Source organism: Equus caballus, chromosome 12 (assembly GCF_041296265.1).
Source record: "Equus caballus isolate H_3958 breed thoroughbred chromosome 12, TB-T2T, whole genome shotgun sequence".
NCBI classification, from domain to species: Eukaryota; Metazoa; Chordata; class Mammalia; order Perissodactyla; family Equidae; genus Equus; species Equus caballus.
The window spans coordinates 16,640,083-16,661,152 of NC_091695.1; the positions used below are offsets into that span (position 1 = coordinate 16,640,083).

The 21,070-nt window shown below is 33.4% G+C and overlaps 2 pseudogenes; both read right to left on the minus strand.

The window, feature by feature from the left end:
• OR4A152P (olfactory receptor family 4 subfamily A member 152, pseudogene) lies at positions 7,667-8,561 on the minus strand (annotated as a pseudogene).
• OR4AZ1P (olfactory receptor family 4 subfamily AZ member 1, pseudogene) lies at positions 18,633-19,311 on the minus strand (annotated as a pseudogene).

A 21,070-nucleotide genomic window follows, 5' to 3' on the forward strand; every position in this document is an offset into this window, starting at 1 on the left:
TGACCTAGAAAAGTTCATTCCACAAATGCACCGGTGATCCAATACAATAAAATCCTCTAATATAATTAATTACATTAATATATTTTAGGAGAAAATAGTGCAATCGTGTCAATAACTGATGAAAAGTCATTTTGAATGATAACACCATTCTTGATTTTTAAAAAACTCACTAAAATGCAAATTGTGGGAAATTTCAGCTACTAACAACTTTATTTGATATTATTCTGAGTGTAACAACCAATGTTAACTCCACAAGAGAAATAAATAAGAAGTATTAGAATTTGGAAAGGAAAAAGTGCAGATGATGTAATTATGTACCTGTAAAAACAGAAAAAGAGAAAGAAGCTATTCCTAAAATTTGAAGGAAAAAAACAACCAAATGATTTTAACTTATATAAAGTTGGTGGCATGACAACAGAGAAAAATGGATATCTTAAGTTAATTTTAAACAATATTCTAATTGAAATCTCTACTAGAATAAATTCTACAGGCAAAAAGAACTGCAAAGTAATCTTAAACTGCATTGAGTAGTAGTAATATTAATATTGTTACTTTTTGGAAGTACCAAAAAGTAAGGAACAGGGGCTGGCCTGGTCGCGCAGTGGTTAAGTGCGCACATTCTGCTTTGGCGGCCCGGGGTTCACCAGTTTGGATCCCGGGTGTGGACATGGCACCACCTGGCATGCCATGCTGTGGTAGGCGTCCCACATATAAAGTAGAGGAAGATGGGCACGGATGTTAGCTCAGGGCCAGTCTTCCTCAGCAAAAAGAGGAGGATTGGCAGCAGTTAGCTCAGGGCTAATCTTCCTCAAAATAAAAAAAAAGGTAAGGAACAACTTGAACACTACTATAACTTGAACTCAAACAATTTTAAGCTTTTGAACATTCTATAAGACTGGTGACCTGGTATCTCTAACAAAACAATAATGTTAAAGCGGCCATTAAATAGATCATTTGTGGATTAAAAAATAAGATATGTTAAGTCACTAAAATAGATTAAAATGAGAGAGATGAATATTACAAAATAAAAGTAACCTAAGAGAATTTCTAACAAATACAATGGCTGGATCTTGTTTGCATGGTGATAAAAACAAGCAATTGTAAAGAGACGACTTTCAGAAAATGAAATCAATAATTCTGCTAAATATAAATGGTCCAAACACAATAAGTAAAAGACAAAGATTTTCAGATTAGAAAGAAAGCAAGACCCAATATGCTTGCTGTCTACAAAAAAATCAGTTGAAATATGAAGATAGATATACCAAAGTGAAGGAATGGACAAAAATATACCATGCCAACACTGATCAAAACTGAGATGGAGTAAATATATTGATAAAGCAGGCTTCAGAAAAATAAATATTACCAGGAATAAAGATGACTATACCATAATGAAAAGGAGTCAATTCACCAAGAACATATGACAATCTTAAATGTGTATTCACCGAACAAGAGAAATTCAAAATACATGCAGCAGATAATAATAGAAATAAAAGCAACATAAACAAATCCACAATTTTAATTGATAAATACAACTCATTTCTCCCATTAGTCAATATAAATGTAGACAGATAATCAATAAGGAGATCAATCCAACTGAAGAGCACTATGAACCAACTTGACCTTTATGACACATAACAACAGAACACATATTTTCTCCAAGTGCGTATGTAATATTTACCACTCACAAACATTAAGCATATTGGGACTACAAAATGTTGAATTCCTAAGAATTCTAATCATGTATACCATATTCCTTTGCAAGGCAGAAATTAAATTCAAAATCAATAATGAAAAAATCTATAAAATCTACCAAATATTTGGAAATTAAATGACAAACAGAATATTCACTCTTGTCACATAAACACGGAACATTCCCCAAGATAAAGTACATTCTGGGCAATAAAAAAATACATTAACAAATGTAAAAGGATTCAAATCATACATAGTATATGCTTGTATATTAACAAAATTGAACTAGAAATCAATAACAGGAAAAAAAAAGAAAAAATCACCAACTATTTGGAAATTAAACACAAGCTTATAAATAACACAAAGCCAAAGAAGAAATCAAAACATTTTAAATTAAATAAATTAATCTAAAATTAAAATAAAAGTAAATTAAATTAAATAAATATTTAAAAACAGCATTTTGGTGGCCAGCCCCATGGCCTAGTGGTTAGATACAGTGTGTGCCACTTCAGCAGCCTGAGTCTGGTTCCCAGATGTGGACCTACACTACTCATTGGTGGCCATACTGTGGTGCTGACCGACATACAAAGCAGAGGAATATTGGCACAGATGTTAGCTCAAGTAAAATGTTCTTCAGAAAAAAACAAAAAATGCGGGATGCAGCTAAAAGTCTTCAGACATAAATCACCATTATACTGTCCTTAGATGTAAATTAGCATTAAATGCATGCCTTAGAAAAGAAGAAACATCTCAAATCAATTATCTAAGTACCTACCTAAAAAACTGAAAAAAAAAGAACAAATTAAATCCGAGCAAGGAAAAAGAGAGAAACAATTAAGAGAACAAATCAATGAAATTGAGAACAGAAAAAGGTTAGAGGAGAACAAATGAGATGAAGAGCTGATTCTTTAAAAAAAAATTTTAAAGTTGGTAAATTTCTACCCATACTGATTTAGAAAGAAAAAGAGAAAACAGACAAATTGCAAATATCTAGAAAGAAAAAGAGAAAACACACAAATTGCAAGTTATAAATCACAAATATCAAGAGTGAAAAAGGGGAAATAAAAACCTACAGACATTAAAAGGATAATAAGGAAATACGATAGATTGCTGTATGCTCATAAATGTGACAACTTAAAGAGAAAGTTCTTTGGAGCACATAAGTTGCCAGAGCTCTCTCAGAAAGAAATAGATAGCATGAATATCCCTTTTGCTATGAAATAACTTGAATTAATAGTAAAAATCCTTTCAACAAAGTAAAATCCAGAGGTAGATCACTTCATTTGTGAATTCTACTAAACACTTAAGGAAGAAATAATATCAATTCTATAGCAATTCTTCCAGAATATAGAGGAGTATGAATCAATTCCTAGATCAGTTTACAAGGCTACAATTACCTTGATACCAAAACTAGACAAAGAGCTTAACAGAAAAGTACAGATTCTTACATGAACACAGGCACAAAAATACTCAACAGAATTCTATCAAATCAAAATTATATATGATGACCAAGTAGGATTTACCCTGGGAATGCAAGGCTGACCCAATATTTGAAAATCTACTTATGTAATTCATCCTATCAAAGTAGTAAAAATGTAAAATCATATGATCATCGTAATAGATGTGAAAAATGCTGAGACAAAATTCAACGTCTAGTCATGATAAAAAAACCCTTGGCAGATTACAAACAGAAGGACACTCCCTCAATATGATACCAGATATCTCCAAAACCCTACAGCTAACATGATACTTAATCAAAAAAGCACAAATGCTTTCAATCCAAGATCACAAACAAGGAAAAGATAGCATCTCTCACCACTCATGTTCAATACCACATGTAGGTCCTAACTGAAGCAATAAGGCAAGAAAAAGAAATAAAATGCATCACATTGGAAAGGATGGAATCAAAATGTTCCTATCCACAGAGAAGAATTATATACCTAGAAAATCTCAAAGAATCTAGAGAAACAGCTATTATAACTAATAAGTGAGTTTAGTAAGGTCATAAGATACACGGTCAAAATTAATCATATATCTATACACTAATAAGGAATAATTTGCAATTGAAATTTTCTTTTGAGGAAGATTAACCTTAGCTAACATACACCGCCAATCCTCCTCTTTTTGTGCAGGAAGATTGGCCCTGAGATAACATCTGTACCTATCTTCTTCTATTTTATATATGTAAGACAAATACTGCAGGATGGCTTGATAAGCAGTGCATAGGCCTGTGCGAAGTATCCAAACCAAGGAACCCCAGGCCCCCAAAGCAGAATGTGTGAAATTAAGTGCTTCACCAATGGGCCAGCACCTGAAATTGAAATTTTTAAATGTGCCATTTAAGCTAACAAGAAAAATCATGAAATCCTTAGTCATAAAACTTATAAATATTGCCATAGTGTTCTGAACTACAAAATACTGATAAAAAACAAAAGAAAATGAAATATGTAAAGAGATATACCATAGTCATGAATTAGAAGACTCATTATTGTTAAAATCTCAGATCTCCTCAAATGGATCTATAGATTCAATGCAATCCTAAACAAATTCCCACTACAATTTATTTTGTAGAAATTGACAAACTGATTCAAAATTTTGTATGGAAAAGCAAAAGAACTAGAATTGCCAAAATAATTTTGAAAAGAATAAAACTGAAGAACTCACATCACCTGCTTTCTAGAAGTAGTATAAAGTGTAGTATTGAGGAAAGGTTATACATGTAGATCAATGAAATAGAATAGATAGTCTAGAAACAGACCCACACATTTGATGATTTATGACAAGTGCTAGAGGTAATTAACTGTAGATATAACAGTCTTTCCAATAAGTGGTACTTCAATAATTAGATATCTATTTGCAAAATGTGAACTTTGATCAATACATCAAGCCATAAACAAAAGTTAATCCAATATGGCTCACAGAACTAAATGGTAAACCTAAAAATAATATTTAAAAAAAACCTTCTAAAAGCAAACATCCGAGAATGTCTTTGTGACCTTGGATTAGTCAGAAATTTCCTAGATATGACAATAAAAGCAGGATAAATAAAATAAACAGATGATACATTGGAGTCTATCAAAACTGAGAAATTCTGATCTTCAGAAGATATTTTAAAGAAAATGAAAAGATAAGACACAGACTGGGAGAAGATACTTGCAAATCACATATCTGATAAAGGACTTGTTTTCAGAGTATATAAAGTACTCTCAATTTTCAATAATAATAAACAACTAAGAACAAAGTGGCCAAAATAATTGAACATAAATATCACTAAGGAATGGCGAAAAATGGCAAAAAAGCACATGAAAATTGCCCAACATCATTAGTTATTCAGGAAATGCAAATTAAAATCACAACAAGATATCACTACTGACTTATTGGTATGGCTGAAATAAAAATCTTGAGAATATCCAGTTCTAACAAAGGTGGAGAAAGTCTGAAAAATATCATGTGTTGCTAGTAGGAAAATTATGTGCTATGCTTTGGAAAATATTTTGGGAGTGTTTTATGAAATTAAACATACACTTACTATAAAACCAAGCTCTCCCTCTCCTAGGTAATTATCCAAGTGTAAAGAGAACTTATAAAATCTATACATGAAAATTATAGCAGTTTTATTAATAACTTCAAATATCTAGAAAAAATAAAAATGTCTTCATTGAGAAAAGGATAAACAAACTGTGATACATCTAAAAAAATGGAATACTATTCAGCAGTAAAGTGAATGATCTATTGATGAGCACAATAATGTGCATGAATCTCAAATGCATATACTGAGAGAAAGAAGCCAAATTTAAAAGACTACATACTGGACATATACTTATGTATAGAAAACTCTGAAGACTCCATCAAAAACTGGTAGAACTAATAAACAAATGCAATGAATTCAACAAATAAATAAGTTAGAATATTATACATACTAATAGTGCACTATCCAAAAACAAAATTAAGAAAATAATCACATTTAGAATAGCATGAAAAAGAATAAAATATTTAGGATTAAAATTAACCAAACAGGTGAAAGATTTGTACACTAAATTTCATGGAACCACAAAAGACCCCAAATAGCCAAAGCAATCTTGAGAAAGAAGAACAAAGCTGGGTAAATCACACTGTCTGATTTAAAAATATATTACAAAAGTAATCACAACAGTATTGTATCAGCATAAAAATAGACACATTGAAGAAGGGAACAGAATACAAAGCTCAGAAATAAACTCATCATATGCAATCAATTGACCTTTGAAGAAGAGGCCAAGAATACACATAGGGAAAGGAAAGTCTCTTCATTGCACTGGGAAAACTGGGATATCCATATGCAAAGAATGAAATTGAACCCTTGCTGTGGTTTGAGTGTTTGTGTCCCCTAAAATTTGTATGTTGAAATCCTAATGTCCAATGATGGCATTAGGGGTGGAGCCTTTGGAAAGTGATTAGGTCATGAGAGTTGAGCCTTCAACAATGAAATGAATATCCTTATAAAAGAGACATGTTGACAAGGATGTAGAAAATTTAGAACCCATGTACACTGTTGGTAGGAATGTAAATTTGTGCAACTGCTAGGGAAAACAATAGCTAAAATAGAACTACCACATGATCCTGCAGTCCCACTTCCGGGTATATATCCAAAGGGTATGATATCCATATCTCAAAGAGATATTTGTACTCCCATATTCACTGAAACATTATTCACAATAACCAAGATATGGAAACAACCTAAGTATTCATTAGGTTTATATGTCATCTGCCTGTCGACAGATGAATGAACAAAGAAATGGAGCACATAGAAAAACTGAAGTCTTATTCAGCCATAGAAACGAAGAGAATTTTGCCTTTTGGGACATGGGTGAACCTGGAGGATGCTAAGTGAAATAAACCAGATAGAGAAAGGCAAATACTTTATGATCTCACTTATATGTGGAATCTAAAAAAGTCAAACTTATGGAAGCAGAGAATAGAATGTTGATTGCCAGGGACTGGGGGTGGGGGTAGGGGATATGGGAGATGTTATTCAAAGGGTACAAACTTCCAGTTATAGGATAAATAAGTTCTGGAGGTCTAATATATGGCATGGTGGCTGCAGTTAATAATGCTGTATTGTATACTTGAAATTTTCTGGGATTGTAGATTTTAGCTGGTGTTACAAAAAATGGTAATAATGTGAGGTGGTGGATGTGTTAAATGGGCTTGATCACTGTAAACATTTCTCAGTGTGTGTGTATATATATATATATATTAAATCATCACATTGTACATCTTAAATATATACAGTTTTAATTTGTCAATTATACACCAACAATGCATCGAGAAAAAAGATGACATTCTTTGTGATTCAATATATATGACACTCTGGAAAAAACAAAACTATAGGGATAGAAATAGATCAGTGTTTGCCAAGATATGGAGGTGATGGAAGAAGATGACTACAAAGGTGTATAGGGAAATATTTTTGGTGATGAAGTGTTCTGTATATTGATTAGGATGGTGGTTATGCAAACTCTGTGTATTTGTCACAACTTAGGCTAAAAGAAACAATAAATGATGTTCTGGGAAAATTATATCTCATTTTAAAATCTTTTTAAAAAATTGCTACATCCGAACAACAGACACTCAGAAATATAATAGAAGATAAGATCCTATTTACAATAGTACCATAAAAAACAAACCAAAACAGACTGAATTTACAAAGAAACTTACTAGATCCATATGACCATAAAAGAAGACCAGTTAAATGAAAATACCTGCTCAGTTTGTGGATAAAAGAATTCTCAATTCTTCAAAGATACAAACTCTTTCTAAATCAAATGTTACTGAAAATACTAACTAAACTTAGTTTTTACTAGACTGAATCTTTGAAATTTAATTTTAAAACATAAATATGGAAGAATAGACATAGTTTTGATAAGGAATAGTTATGAAGGTGTGCTAAGCTTCTCAAAGTGTATTATAAATCAAATGCAATCACATCCACAAGATATGACATTTCTTCTCAAGAGCTTCTTCATAGCATTAGTCATTTCCGAATTTCTCAGAGTATAAATTAATGGTTTCAGCATGGGGGTTACAACTGTACAAAACATAGCCAAGGATTTGTCATTGGGGAAGGTCTCCGCAGGGCTGGCGTACATGAAAATACAAAGAATGTGAAGAAGACAACCACAGTGATGTGGGAACCACAGGTCTAGAAGGCTTTCCACCACCCTCCCTGACTATGGTTCTTCAGGGAGCACAAGATTACACCATAAGAGATGAGTAACAGCAGACACACAATGGTGCAAATCAGTCCTCCCATGAGAAGCCAATGACATAGGTGTCAGTACAAAGTTTCAATAAGGGGTACACCTCACAGGAAAAATGATCAATGACATTAGGTCTACAGAATTGGAGCCGATAAATAGTGCTAAGTTGAGTTACTGAATGAAGAAAACCTCCAACCCAACACACTAATAACAACACAATACACATTCATTGCCTCATGATAACCAAATAATGCAAGGGCTTACAGATGGTCACATAGTGGTCATAAGCCATCACCAACATACTAAAAACCTCTGATCCACCAACAAAATATGCTATAAAGACCTGGGTCATACAAGATTGGAAAGATATAGTATTTTCCCCAAAGAACAAATCTGAAATCAATATGGAGGTAACGGAAGAGGAATAAATGGCATCCATAAATAAGAGGCTAACAAGAAAAACGTACACGGAAGAGTCTAGGGTCTTAATGACAGTTACGGTCATAACAATGAGTATGTTGCCCCCATGGTCAAAATGTAAAAGAGAAAAAACATGACAAACAGAACTTTCTGCTGTTTTGGATTCTGTGTGAGACCCAAGAGGACAAAGTAAGTCACACTTTTCCTTGGTTCAGTGTAATTATTTTAGGGGCTGACTTCAGAGATTAGAAGCAGTTTACCTACAAAACAGGGGAGGGGGGACTTTTAAATGAATCAGTTTAATCTTTTACTTATTCATTCAATTAAAAGACCTTGTGCAGAATATCTATTTCTGTCAAGTGTGTCACAATTTGATTACCAAGTTGAATAAGACATAATTCCAAACATTCATTGATACGATGCATAATTAGGGATCAGTCAATTCCAGAGCAATGTAATATGTGCCATTGTAAAAATATTCACACTGCTAAAGGTCACAATATATGGATATATCAAACAAATCAGAGAAGGCTTCCCAAAGGAAGCAACGCTATAGCTGAATTTTAAAGGGAGAACTGAACGAAAAAGAGACGGTGGAAGGGAATTCCATGAAAAGATTCACCATATGTAAAATCACAAAAGTGTAATACTTGAGTCTCATTTAAGGTAATTTACATATTCAAAGTGAGTATATCAAATTATGAATGGAAAATCCCTGTCCTGGATTGTCTCAGACCTCATTAAGACCTTTTCCTTTAGGTCTTTAGACAGATTTCCCACTTTCCTGTGACCAACAAATGCTGAGGCACTTCAATTTTGTCTCTCCAACCCCCATCTGTCCTCTAGTTTTCAAGGATCTGTGTGTAACATCTCCAATTTTGGACATTTCCAACTGGATATCACCGTGGAGCTTTTAAAACTAAATTTTTAATTTTCTGCCATAAACATAGGTGTTTCTAATCTCAGTAAATGGTTCCACCTTCCATGTAATTGTGCAGACAGTAAATCTTACCATGTCCTTCACTCCTTTAATACTCTCAAATTACTTATTCAGATCTTAACAAATCCTGTTGACTCTACTTTCTAATATTTCACAAATTTTACCATTTCCCAACCCCCATTTCCTTCGTGGCCCACTGCAAAAGCCTTCTGCCAAGTCTCTCCACTTTCATTCGGGCCTCCAACACCTTCTTCTCCTGAAGCAGCCCAAATGGTTCTTTTCAAATCTTATTGAGGATATATCACTCCACTGATCAAAACTCATACAGTTGATTCCAATCCTATTCATAATTTATCACATTTAATATTTACAGTAACAAGGACTGCAATCTCCATAGTTGAAGAAACTGAAGTTCAGTACATCTAATTCATTTTTCAAAGGTCACACATTTTTTAAGTGAGAAAACTAGGACTGGAATCTAAGTTTGATTTATTTCAAAGTGATTCAATTTCTTACATAATGAAGAAATTCACACAATTGTGCAACTTGGTTCCCACTATTTACTGTTACTCTTACCTTGGGGAGGCTTGTTCACAATCTGTAGGAAGACATTTTAACTCCCTCAGAGAGACCTGGAATTCTTTCTTCATCCAGTGTGACAACAGAGGACAAAACGCTGTAATATTTCTCGAAGATATATTTTGTTTCATTCTACTATCTGTCCATTTTCTCCATGGAGTCTTTGATTATTTAGAAGACTGTTTTTATTGGCACTGTAGATTATTTAATAGAAATACCATGGTGCACACAGAAAAACAAGAGTTTACCATTTAGGATACTTCATCAAAAAGGCAAGCAAATCTTATGTTTACATAAGAAGATGGCAACCAGCCACTTGGAAGGAAATATTTCTGCAGTAACTTCATTCCTACTAACTTCAAGCTAGGAAAATATTCAATTGTTTCACCATTCTCACTCTATTGTTTGTATAGCTGGATTATTTGCCTTGAAATTTTGGGATACATTTTTGTGTATGTTTTTTATGTCATGCTTTAAAGGACATCCTGAAAAATTGATTTCACTTCTTAAGATGATAGCATCTTCTTCCTGACAGAGTCAAAGATCATTGAACATTTTCTCTTATAACTACAATTATCACCAAGTCCTAGAATTGAAATATATTCATGACTAATTCTAGCTTAATTAAATTCACTGACATTTTTCCAACACATTTAAAAGTATATCTATATGTAAACATATTACTAGGCCAAATCAGATAATTAGGATCAGAAAGATGTAATGTGGATAAAAAATATGTTTAGAACAATTATGGTACTATTGCTAACTATGAATAAAATATCAGCCCAGACATTTTGTTCCAGTGAAGATTGATTCATCAAGTGTTTCCCTACTCGCCATAGCAAGCTTCCCTCTCCTTTCATTTAATACTCAATTTATTCTGCCTTGAAATGCAGGTAGATATGTTAAAAATTTTATCACCAATTTACATGAAATTACTAATTATTTATCCAATTTTTAATTATTAATCTAATTAATTAACCTGTGCTTATACAGCAAACAGGATACTGTGACAGAAAATAAGAGAGAATTCTACTATGGATAACGTAATCAGAGGATGCCTTTCTTAAAAGGTGATGTTAAAGCTGAGATCCAAAGGGTAGGAAGTTGTTACCAGGGGAAGCAACACTACATGTAGTCGCAACAGTGAAAATAGCTTAGCAAGTTAATGACACTGACATTTTCCTTTTTTGTGTTGTCCTTGTCTGGTTTTGATTTCAAGGTGATGTTGGCCTCCTAGAATGAGTTTGGAAGCATCCTGTCCTCTTCAATAGTTTGGAACAGTTTGAGAAAGATAGTATTAAATCTTCTTTGAATGTCTAGGAGAATTCACCAGAGAAGCCATCTGGTCCTGGACTTTTGGTTTTGGGGGAAGTTTTGATTACTGTTTCAATCTCTGTACTTGTGATTGGCCTATTCAGATTCTCTATTTATTCTTGATTCAGATTTGAGAGGATGTATGATTCTGAGAATTTATCCATTTTTCTAGGCTACCCAATTTGTTGCCATATAGCTTCTCAAAGCATTCTCTTGTAATTCTTTGTATTTATATGATGTCCACTGTAATTTCTCCTCATGCCCTTCTGATTTCATTTATTTGAGGCTTCTGTCTCTTTTTTTAGTGAGTTTGGCTATATGGCTGATGCACACAGATGCAAAAACCCTCAGCAAAATATTAGCAAATTGAATACAACAATACATTAAAAGAATCATACACCACCATCCAGAGAGATTTATTCCAGGGATGTAGGGATGCTTCAGTATCTGAAAATCAACCAATGTGATACACCACACTAAAAAGTGAAGAAAAATAATGTAATAATCTCAATAGATGCAGAGAAATCATTTGAAAAACTTCAACATCCTTTTATGATAAAAACTCTCAATAAAAAGGGTATAGAAGGAAAGTACTTCAACATAATAAAGGCCATATATGACAAACCCACAGTCAACATCATACTCCATGGTGCAAAACTGAAAGCTACTCCTCTGGAACAGGAAAAAGACAAGGATGCCCACCCTCACCACTCTTATTCAACAGAGTAATGGAAATTTTGGCCAGAGCAATTAGGCGAGAAGAAGAAACTAAAATGATCAGAACTACAAAGGAAGAAGTAAAACTCTCACTATTTGCAACTGACATGATTCTATATATATGAAACCCTAAAGAATCTGCAAAAAAACTATTAGAAATCATCAATGAATATTGTAAAGTTGCAGGGTACATAATCAGCTTACAAAAATCAGTTGCATTTCTATATATTAACAATGAACTTGCAGAAAGAGTATTCAAGAATACAATCTTATTTACAATCACAACAAAAATAATAAAATACCTAGAAATAAATTCAACCCAGCAGGTGAAGACCGATACACTGAAAAATACAAGATATTATTGAAAGAAATTGAAGAAGATATAAAGAAATGGAAAGATTGGAAGAATAAACATAGTTAAAATGCCCTTGCTACCTAAAGCAATCTATAGATTCAGTGCAATTCCAATCAGAATTCCACTGATACTCTACATGGAAATAGAACGAAGAATACAAAATTTATATGGAACAATGAATAGACAAAGCAATTCTGAATAAAAAGAATAAAATCTGGGGTATCTCATTCTCTGAATTCAAAAGATGCTACAAAGCTACAGTAATCAAAGTAGCATGATACTGGCAGAAAAACGTACACACAGATCATTGGAACAGCATTGAAAGCCCCGAAATAAAACCACACATCTACGGACAGCTAATCTTTGACAGAGGAGCCAAGAATATGTTGTGGGGCCAGCCCAGTGGTGTATCAGTTAAGTTCACTTACTTGTGGTTCTTTATGCCCTCCTTCTTTTTTATGTGTAGGGCAAAGAGCAACAAGGACAACTATCTATCAGATAAAATAAAACACTTTACACAAGTCCCCACCCCCTAATGTAATGAAAATTGAAGGTGTGGCTACCCAAAATCTCTGAATGCACTCAGACATTTTGTTAGTACCCCAGATGATGTAGTACCCACTTTTCTGAAATAAAATTCAAAGGACTACTTTTTCCAGATATCCTTGACAATTGAGTACAGACGTGTGACAGGGGTTCTGCCAATCAGGATCATCCATGCAAGTCTTCAAATTGGAAATTAGTTATCTGAGCCTGGGTTCTTGTATGATGTCAGAGTCAGAGTGGTTCCTAAGTCAGCACAGTAGGGGCACCTTTGCAGTTAGTCAGTACTAGCATGGCCATGGTGTCAGCAGAGGCAGGATCTCCTTTAGCATGCCAGTCCTGTTAGATGTGCTTTTACAAATTGTTCCTTGCCAATCCGTCTAGAATCTGTGACTCTAGTCCTTACAAAGATTATTTATGCTATAATTTAATATAGTAAATACCTTCCAATTGAACTTTCTAGGTATAATTCTGTCTCTTCAAATAAGAACCATGACATATACCAGCTAATCTAAAATTCTCCATTTCACTTTATCACCAAGGTGGAAAGTCATCAATTTCAGAGGCATTCCTATTAACAAGCCTTCTTTTTACAAATACATTTATTCTAAAGAATGTTACAAGGCCATGATTCCAATTTATTGAGTAAATATTTATTAAGCATTTATTCTGTGTTGATCTCTGTTCTAGAAACTTAGAGATGTGGTAGTGAGTATTACAAGTAATGGCCTGTACTTTTATGGAGTTTGCACACTAGTTGGAAGACAGAGAAAATAAACAGATAAATCAGATTTCGAAAATGCTGTAAAGAAAATTAACAGAGCTGTTTGACAAACTGCAACTCAATGAGAAAGAGAATGGCTTTACATGGATGGTTAAGAGGGACCTCTTTTAGAAGGCGACAGAACTGAAGACTGAGTGATGACAATGAACCAGTAATGTGGACATCTAGAAGACAAGCATTTTAGGAGTAAAGAAGAGCTGCTGTAAGTGTCCTGAGGCAATAAGGAAGCCATTGGGACTGAAACATAGGCACTCTGGGAGACAGTAATACTGAGTAAGTTTAAGGAAACGTATTTTTGAGTGGAAGCCATTGCATATAGTTTTAAGGCTATGAAAAGGTCAGTTATATTTTAGTGTAAATTTGGTTAAAGAGATTTATTTCTTTCTACAATTCAGCTTAGTTCAGCATCTTGAAATAATATTTGCTTAAATAAATATGATAAATATGTATTATACATATATATGTATATAACGTTTTATTTAGCTTCATGCTGATTTCGTTGGAGCTGAACTTATTAAATAAATTTTAGATTGTTTGGTGATCTTTGAGACAGAAGAGACAAAAATAGTTAATGATATTCATCCAGGCCGGGTAAAATTCCCCTTCCCATATACAGAAATTCCTCTCCAGTGGTTCTATCCATGACCTTCAGCTCATTATCTCTCATCTCTGGACATAGTTAGATAAATGCTCTAAATTATTGCCCCTGGGTCTTCTTTGAAGATCCAATTTAAAGTGCTCTCCTGTCTTCTGTGTCACTCTCTATCACATTACTTCTTTTTTAAGAATTTTTTATTCTCTTTATCATCTTCATATATATTCACTTATGTCTCACCACTAGAAAGTGGTTTTTGATTCGCATAAGGGTCATTATCATATTTACCATAGTGTTTAAGAGCGCAAGTTCTGGAACAAAACTACACTGGTTCAAATCCTACCTTAGGCATTTAACAGCTCTGTGACCATGGGTAAGTTAGTTATTCAAGTTTTCCAAACTTCAGTTGGTTATTCCTGAAAAAGCATTAATTGTAGCTATTTCATAAGTCTCTTATGAGGATTAAACAAAGCAGTGTTTTCATAGCATGTCCTACATTATAGTACATGAATAAGAGACTACAATACAATTATAATTATGCCACATCTTTTTAATCTGACATTAAAAACTTCATTCAATCATAAGGTTTTCCTTAACTTTGTTTTAATTTGTGTGACACGGACATTTTTAAAATAAGTTATTCAGAGTTAATATCATTCATCTTATATTATTTTGTTAGATTTGCTTTCTGATTTATGAAACTTTTTCATGGCCTTAATATAATACCTATATATAATTGAATGATGAAAATAAATCATACACTTCAAAAAAGTTAGACAAACTAGACACTGAGTAGAAGTGAGGGAGGCAACAAACAGTGACATCAATTAAGCACCTACCGAGCACCAGACATTTTCCTCAATGCTTTGCATATATAATCGCATCAAATGATTAGAATACCCCTGTGAAGTCAGTACTACCATTTCTTATATTTAATAACTGAAATTAAAATAAGCCTGAGATTGAGACATGCATGCAGCATTTCATTAACTAGTGAGATAGAATATGCTCCTAATTCAATTGACTCCAGACTACTAAATGCTGCCATATCATCTGAATCTCTGCTGCTTAGAGAACTTGCTGAGGCTCATTAATGACCCTGAGACTCCATACGCAACTGCTTGAACATCAAGGAAAAAATTATGTTGTTCATAATTTGATTTGCGTTAGTCATACAAGAAACAAGTTTTTTTACCCCAATCTGGAAGTTGAGTCAATACAAGTCAATATTTTTTGCTTTAAAAAGATTGTATAATGTTTTCTATGTGTCAGGCACTATTATAAGAACATAACACGTAACTCATTTATGTGGCCCAGCCTCTTGATGAGATGGATACCATCATGACTCTTTCTACAGGAAAAGAAAATGTGGCATAGAGAGTTTTAAAAAATTTCCCAGGTCACATTGAAACAGGAAATCTGACTCCAAAACCTTCTCTTAACCACCACATCATACTGTCTTCTCTAGACAAATATCTTTCTTTATTTTGACACTTCATATTCTAGTTGTCTGCTATTTTGACCTCAGGTTCATAGTAAATGGCCTTCTGACTGCTCGAAAAGAACTTGTCAGTAGAAAATAAGACCCACAAATGGCTCAGCCTCAGGAACATAGAGGCACAGGACAAATGTAGGTTAGAAAACCAGGAGGGGCCAGCTGGTGGCCGAGTGGTTAAGTTGTGCTCTGCTTTGGCAGCCCAGAGTCTCACCGGTTCAGATCCTGGGCACGAACCCACCACTGCTCATCAAACCATGCTGAAGTAGTGTCCCACATAGCAGAACTAGAGGGACCTACAACTAGAATCTACAACTATGTACTGGGGGCTTTCGGAAGAAGAAGAAAAAAAAAAAAGATTGGCGACAGATGATAGCTCGGGGCTACGGTTAAGAAAAGAGAAAGAAAGAAAAGAAAACCAAGACACGGAGGTTCAGTAGTGGACAATGTCTTTGTAATTGCAAAGACAATAGGCTTACTTTGCATGATTTATCAAAATTTGAGAATTTCATGATTCCTGCAACTTTAGCTGTGAAGGACACTTCTTATGAAATGCTGTAACAATGTACCTCCAGGGAAGGATGGCAAAAACATGATAAAAAGGCCTTTCTGCTCCTTTGAATTCTATGTGAGACCCAACAGGACAAAGTAAGTCACATATTTCCTTGGCTCCATCCATTTATAGTAGCATCAAAAAGAATAAAATATTAGGAATAAACTCAACTAAGGAAGCAAAAGCCTTGTACATTGAAAACTACAAAATGTTGCTGAAAGATATTATAGACAACACAAATAAATAGAAAGACATTCATGGACTAAAAGAATTAATATTATTAAGATTTCAATACTACCTAAAGTGATCTACAAATTCAATGTAAACTGTATTAAGTCCTAAAAATGTTTTCTGCAGAAATAGAAAATCTTGCCCTAAAATTCATATGGAATCTCAAGAGATCCCAAATAGCCAAAATAATCTTGAAAAAGAAGAACAAAGTTGGAGGTCTCACACTTCCTGATTCTAAAATTTACTCCCAAGCTATGACAATCAAACATTGTGGTACTGGCACACAGATAGATGTGTAGACTAATGGAATAAACTAGAGAGTCTAGAAATAAACCTTACACATGGTTTCAAATGATTTTTGTCAAAGATACCAAGAACTTTCAATGGGGAAAGGAAAACCTGCTCAACAAAGGGCATAGTGAAAACTGGATATCCACAAGCAAACAAATGAAAATGAACCTTGAACTTACACCATGTACCAAAAAAACCTCAAAAGGGATCAAAGACCTAAAATACTAGATAAAACCATAAAACTCTTAGAAGAAAACATAGAAAAAGCTTCGTAACATTGGATTTGGCAAGGATTTCTTGGGTATGACACCAAAAGCACAGGCCATGAAAGAAAAAATTGATGTATTGTACTTTATAAAAATTAAGAGTTTTTTGCATCAAATGATACTATAACAGAGAGAAAGGGACTCCCACAGAATGGGAGAATAGATCAGCACATACTATATTTGATAAGGTATTAACATGCAGAATAAAGAACTTCTACATCTCAACAACAACAAAAAAATCAACTGATTAAAAATGAGCAAAGGATTTGAGTAAACAGTTCCTCAAAAAAGATATATAAATTCCCAGAAGCACATAGAAAGATACTCAATGTCAGTAATCAATAATGAAATGCAAATCAAAACTATAATAAAATACCACTTCACACCCACTAGGATAGCTATCATAAAAAATAAATTAAAATAACACATGTAGGAGAGAATGTGGGGAAGTTTGAACAATTGTACATTGCTGGTAGAAATGTAAAAGGACATAGCTGCTATGAAAATGTTATGGTAGTTACGCCAAAAATTAAACAAAGAATTATCTTATGATTCACCAGTTCTACTTCTAATATATATCCAAAATAATGGAAGGTAGGGACACAAAAATCCTGCTATTTATACACTCATCTTCAGGGCAATATTCTTCACGGTAATCAGAAAGTAGAAGCAATCAAAGTATCTACTGATAGAGAAATGTATAAACAAAATGAGGCATATGAATACACTGGAATATTATTCAGCCATGAAAAGGAAGGGAATCTTGACAGATGCTAAAACATAGATTAACTTATATTACATTATCCTAAGTGAAATAAGGCAGTAACAAAAGGACAAAGATTGCATGATTTCACTAACACGAGATACTTAAAGCAGTCAAATTCATAGACAGAAATTAGAATGTTGATTGCCTGGGGCTGAGAGAAGGGAAATGGGGAATTATTGTTTAATGAGTATGGAATTTCCATTTAGGAAGGAGAAAATGTTCTGGAGATGGATGGTGGTGATGTTTGTACAACAATGTGAATTAACTTAATGCCACTGAACTGGACACTTAAAAATGGTTTAAATTGCAAATTATATTATGAATTTTACCACAATTTAAAAAAATTTAAAAACTAAAGTGACTTCATTAATAAGCTCTCGATGTGAACATAAACTATAGCACACAATAGCTCAAAGTGTATGTGAAGATCATAGGCTTCAGATATACCTGGCGTATTTGTTTAAAAGGTAGATATGTCAATCCAACAACAAAACTGCTCAATTTAAATCTTTATTGCTGTCTCCTGAGAGTCTGCATTCTACAAGAACCTTAACTAATTTTGATAGTTTATTAAAGTTTGACAACCAGTTAGGCAAGACATATATCTAATAGGGTATCTTTATGATAATAAATAGTTTTCCCCCTGGCAATTTCCCCAGAGTGCCTATATGACAACATCAACATAGTTTTGACAAATAGTGTTGATTTGTTCCTGGACTATAAAAATTATCTTCTTTCCTCTTCTCCATTTAAAGGAAAAAGTCATTTTATATTGTAGTGATTATATTTCAAAGTCACTTTTTTACTACAGAACTTCCTCATAGCATTTTCACCTCTAAATTTCTGAGTATGTAGCTTTAAGAAATTTAACTAGGAAGTTCTCATGGTATAAAACACAGCCACAGCTTTATCAATGGAGAGGGTGGTGATTGGGTGCAAACATATAAATATGCAGGGCACAAAGTTTAGGATGATCACAGTGATGTGAGAGACACTGGTGGACAGGGCATTGCATCCACCTCCAAGCTATAGTTACTTAGGGAGCACAAGAAGACAGAATAGAGACCATCTAGAGGACAATGATTAACAGGCAGATGAACCTACTGTTGGCAGCAACAGAGAGACCAAAGGCATGAGTGTCCAGGGAGAAGAGTGTCAACAAAGGGTGTAAGTCGTACGTGAATGGTCTGTGACGTTGGAGCCACAGACAGGCAAGCAGACCTTGAAGAGGATCTGATTGGTTGCGAGGACAAAGCCTCTGGCTCATGCCACTGAAAAGAGGAAACCTCATCCCTGTCACTCATGGGAATTTCATATCACAAGGGTTTGCAGATGGCCACATAGCACTAATTAACAACCACCATGGGCAGAAGAATCTCAGCAGCACCAAAAGATGCTCAGCCAAGACTTTTGTCATGCACTTCCTGGAAAAGATGGTTTTTCTTACAGTTAAAGTGTCAACTAGCATTTTAAGGGCCATGGATGAACAACAGCAGCTATCTCTAAAGGAAAGTAACACAGGCAGGAAATGGAAGCACTACCCAAGGGTACAAAAGATGACCCGATGAATGAAAAGATCTATTCTGTTCGTGGATAACAGTTTTCATGACTCTAAAGATATAACTCTTTCTAAATTAATCCTGTTAAATTGAATGTTATTCAAAATAATAACTGAACTTTGCTTTGCAACTAAACTATTTTAAACTTTTTACCTTAATTGTAAACTTACTTTGACTTTAAACATACTATTTTCTTATTTAAATTTATAATTTTATTTTGATTTTGAAATATATATATGAAGACTAGACATAATTCTGAAAAAGAACAGAAATGAGGGACTGCTTGCCTTTTCACATATCAAAATGTTATATATCAAAGCAAGTATATTGTGTATCATGTGGCACATGAATAAAGAGATCAACAAAATTGAATAGGGTCCTGAATTGGATCCAAATATATATAGTAGTTTAGAATACAGTAGTCAGGATTTCAAATCAATAGTAAAAAGAGAATCATGCAAGTATGAAAACAACTCAAATGGAATGCCTATTTAACTCTTATATCAAAATAAGTTCCAGATGGATCAAAAGATTTAAAATAAGATACAGACCAGAAAAATGCTTTAAAAATTAAGTGTTAAGTAATAGTTGAAGAATATTTTATTAGAAGTGATGAGAGGAACGTCATTTTAAGCATGATACAAAAACCAAAATAAAAATTAAAGAAAAAATGTAAAGGAAAAAAATATATATGCCAAAAGCAATATACACAGTATTAAAAAGTGAAGACCATAGCAAAAGCCAGAAAAATAATAATTACATATACAATAGTAAAAAGAATCATTTTTAGCATAAAATTAGCTTATAAAAATCAGTATGCAAAAGACCAACAATTGAATAAAATAGATAAAAGACATTAATAGATGATTTACAGAAAGAGAAATACAAATTATTCTAAAAAGATGAAAAGATATTCAAACTCAATGATATCAGAAGGATTTCTTTCAAAGTATAAAAAATGAAAAAAATAACTTTAGTCAGATATTATATGCCATAAATATTTATCAGGTACTGGTTGCTGAGAATGTGGACAAAAGCATCCTCAGAGATGGTGGGCAGTAGTGCAGCAATTAGTGCAACCTCAACGATGGCAGTTTGGCACTAACTGTGAATACCAATATTTTATATGCATACGCTATCTGACCATTGATTCAAATACGTATATTACAATTTCACTTCTAGGAACTCATACTTGCACATATTCAAAAATGGGTATTTATGACAAAATTATTGGCGTAGAAAAATATAAGGAACAACCTGAAGTGGGATGGATACATTAATTTTAGTATGTATTTATAAGGCAGTATAACAGTATTAGAGATCTGTGTGGACTTGCATGCAAAAATCTTGAAGATGTTGCGTAGTAAAAGCAAACATTTACATACACATGGAAAAACACAAATATATTTGAGTACATTTGCATTTGCAATGATTATTATCTGATGAATCTTAAAAAACAAATTAAGTGACTGCCTCTGTGGAAGAGGACTGGAGACTATAATGAGGGACAAATAAGAAATTTATTCTACACTTTACCATATTTTGTATGATTTTTATTTTTACTACTTATTATATCAGTTGCATTTCCATTTTTCTTTAAAAAGTAGAAGTATTACACTAAAACTGTTGTATATAATGCAACTGAAAATTCATAAAGTCTTTACAGCATTAAACATCTTGAGTACAGTAATAATGACAACTTAAGTGACAAGAATATAAATAAAAATGATA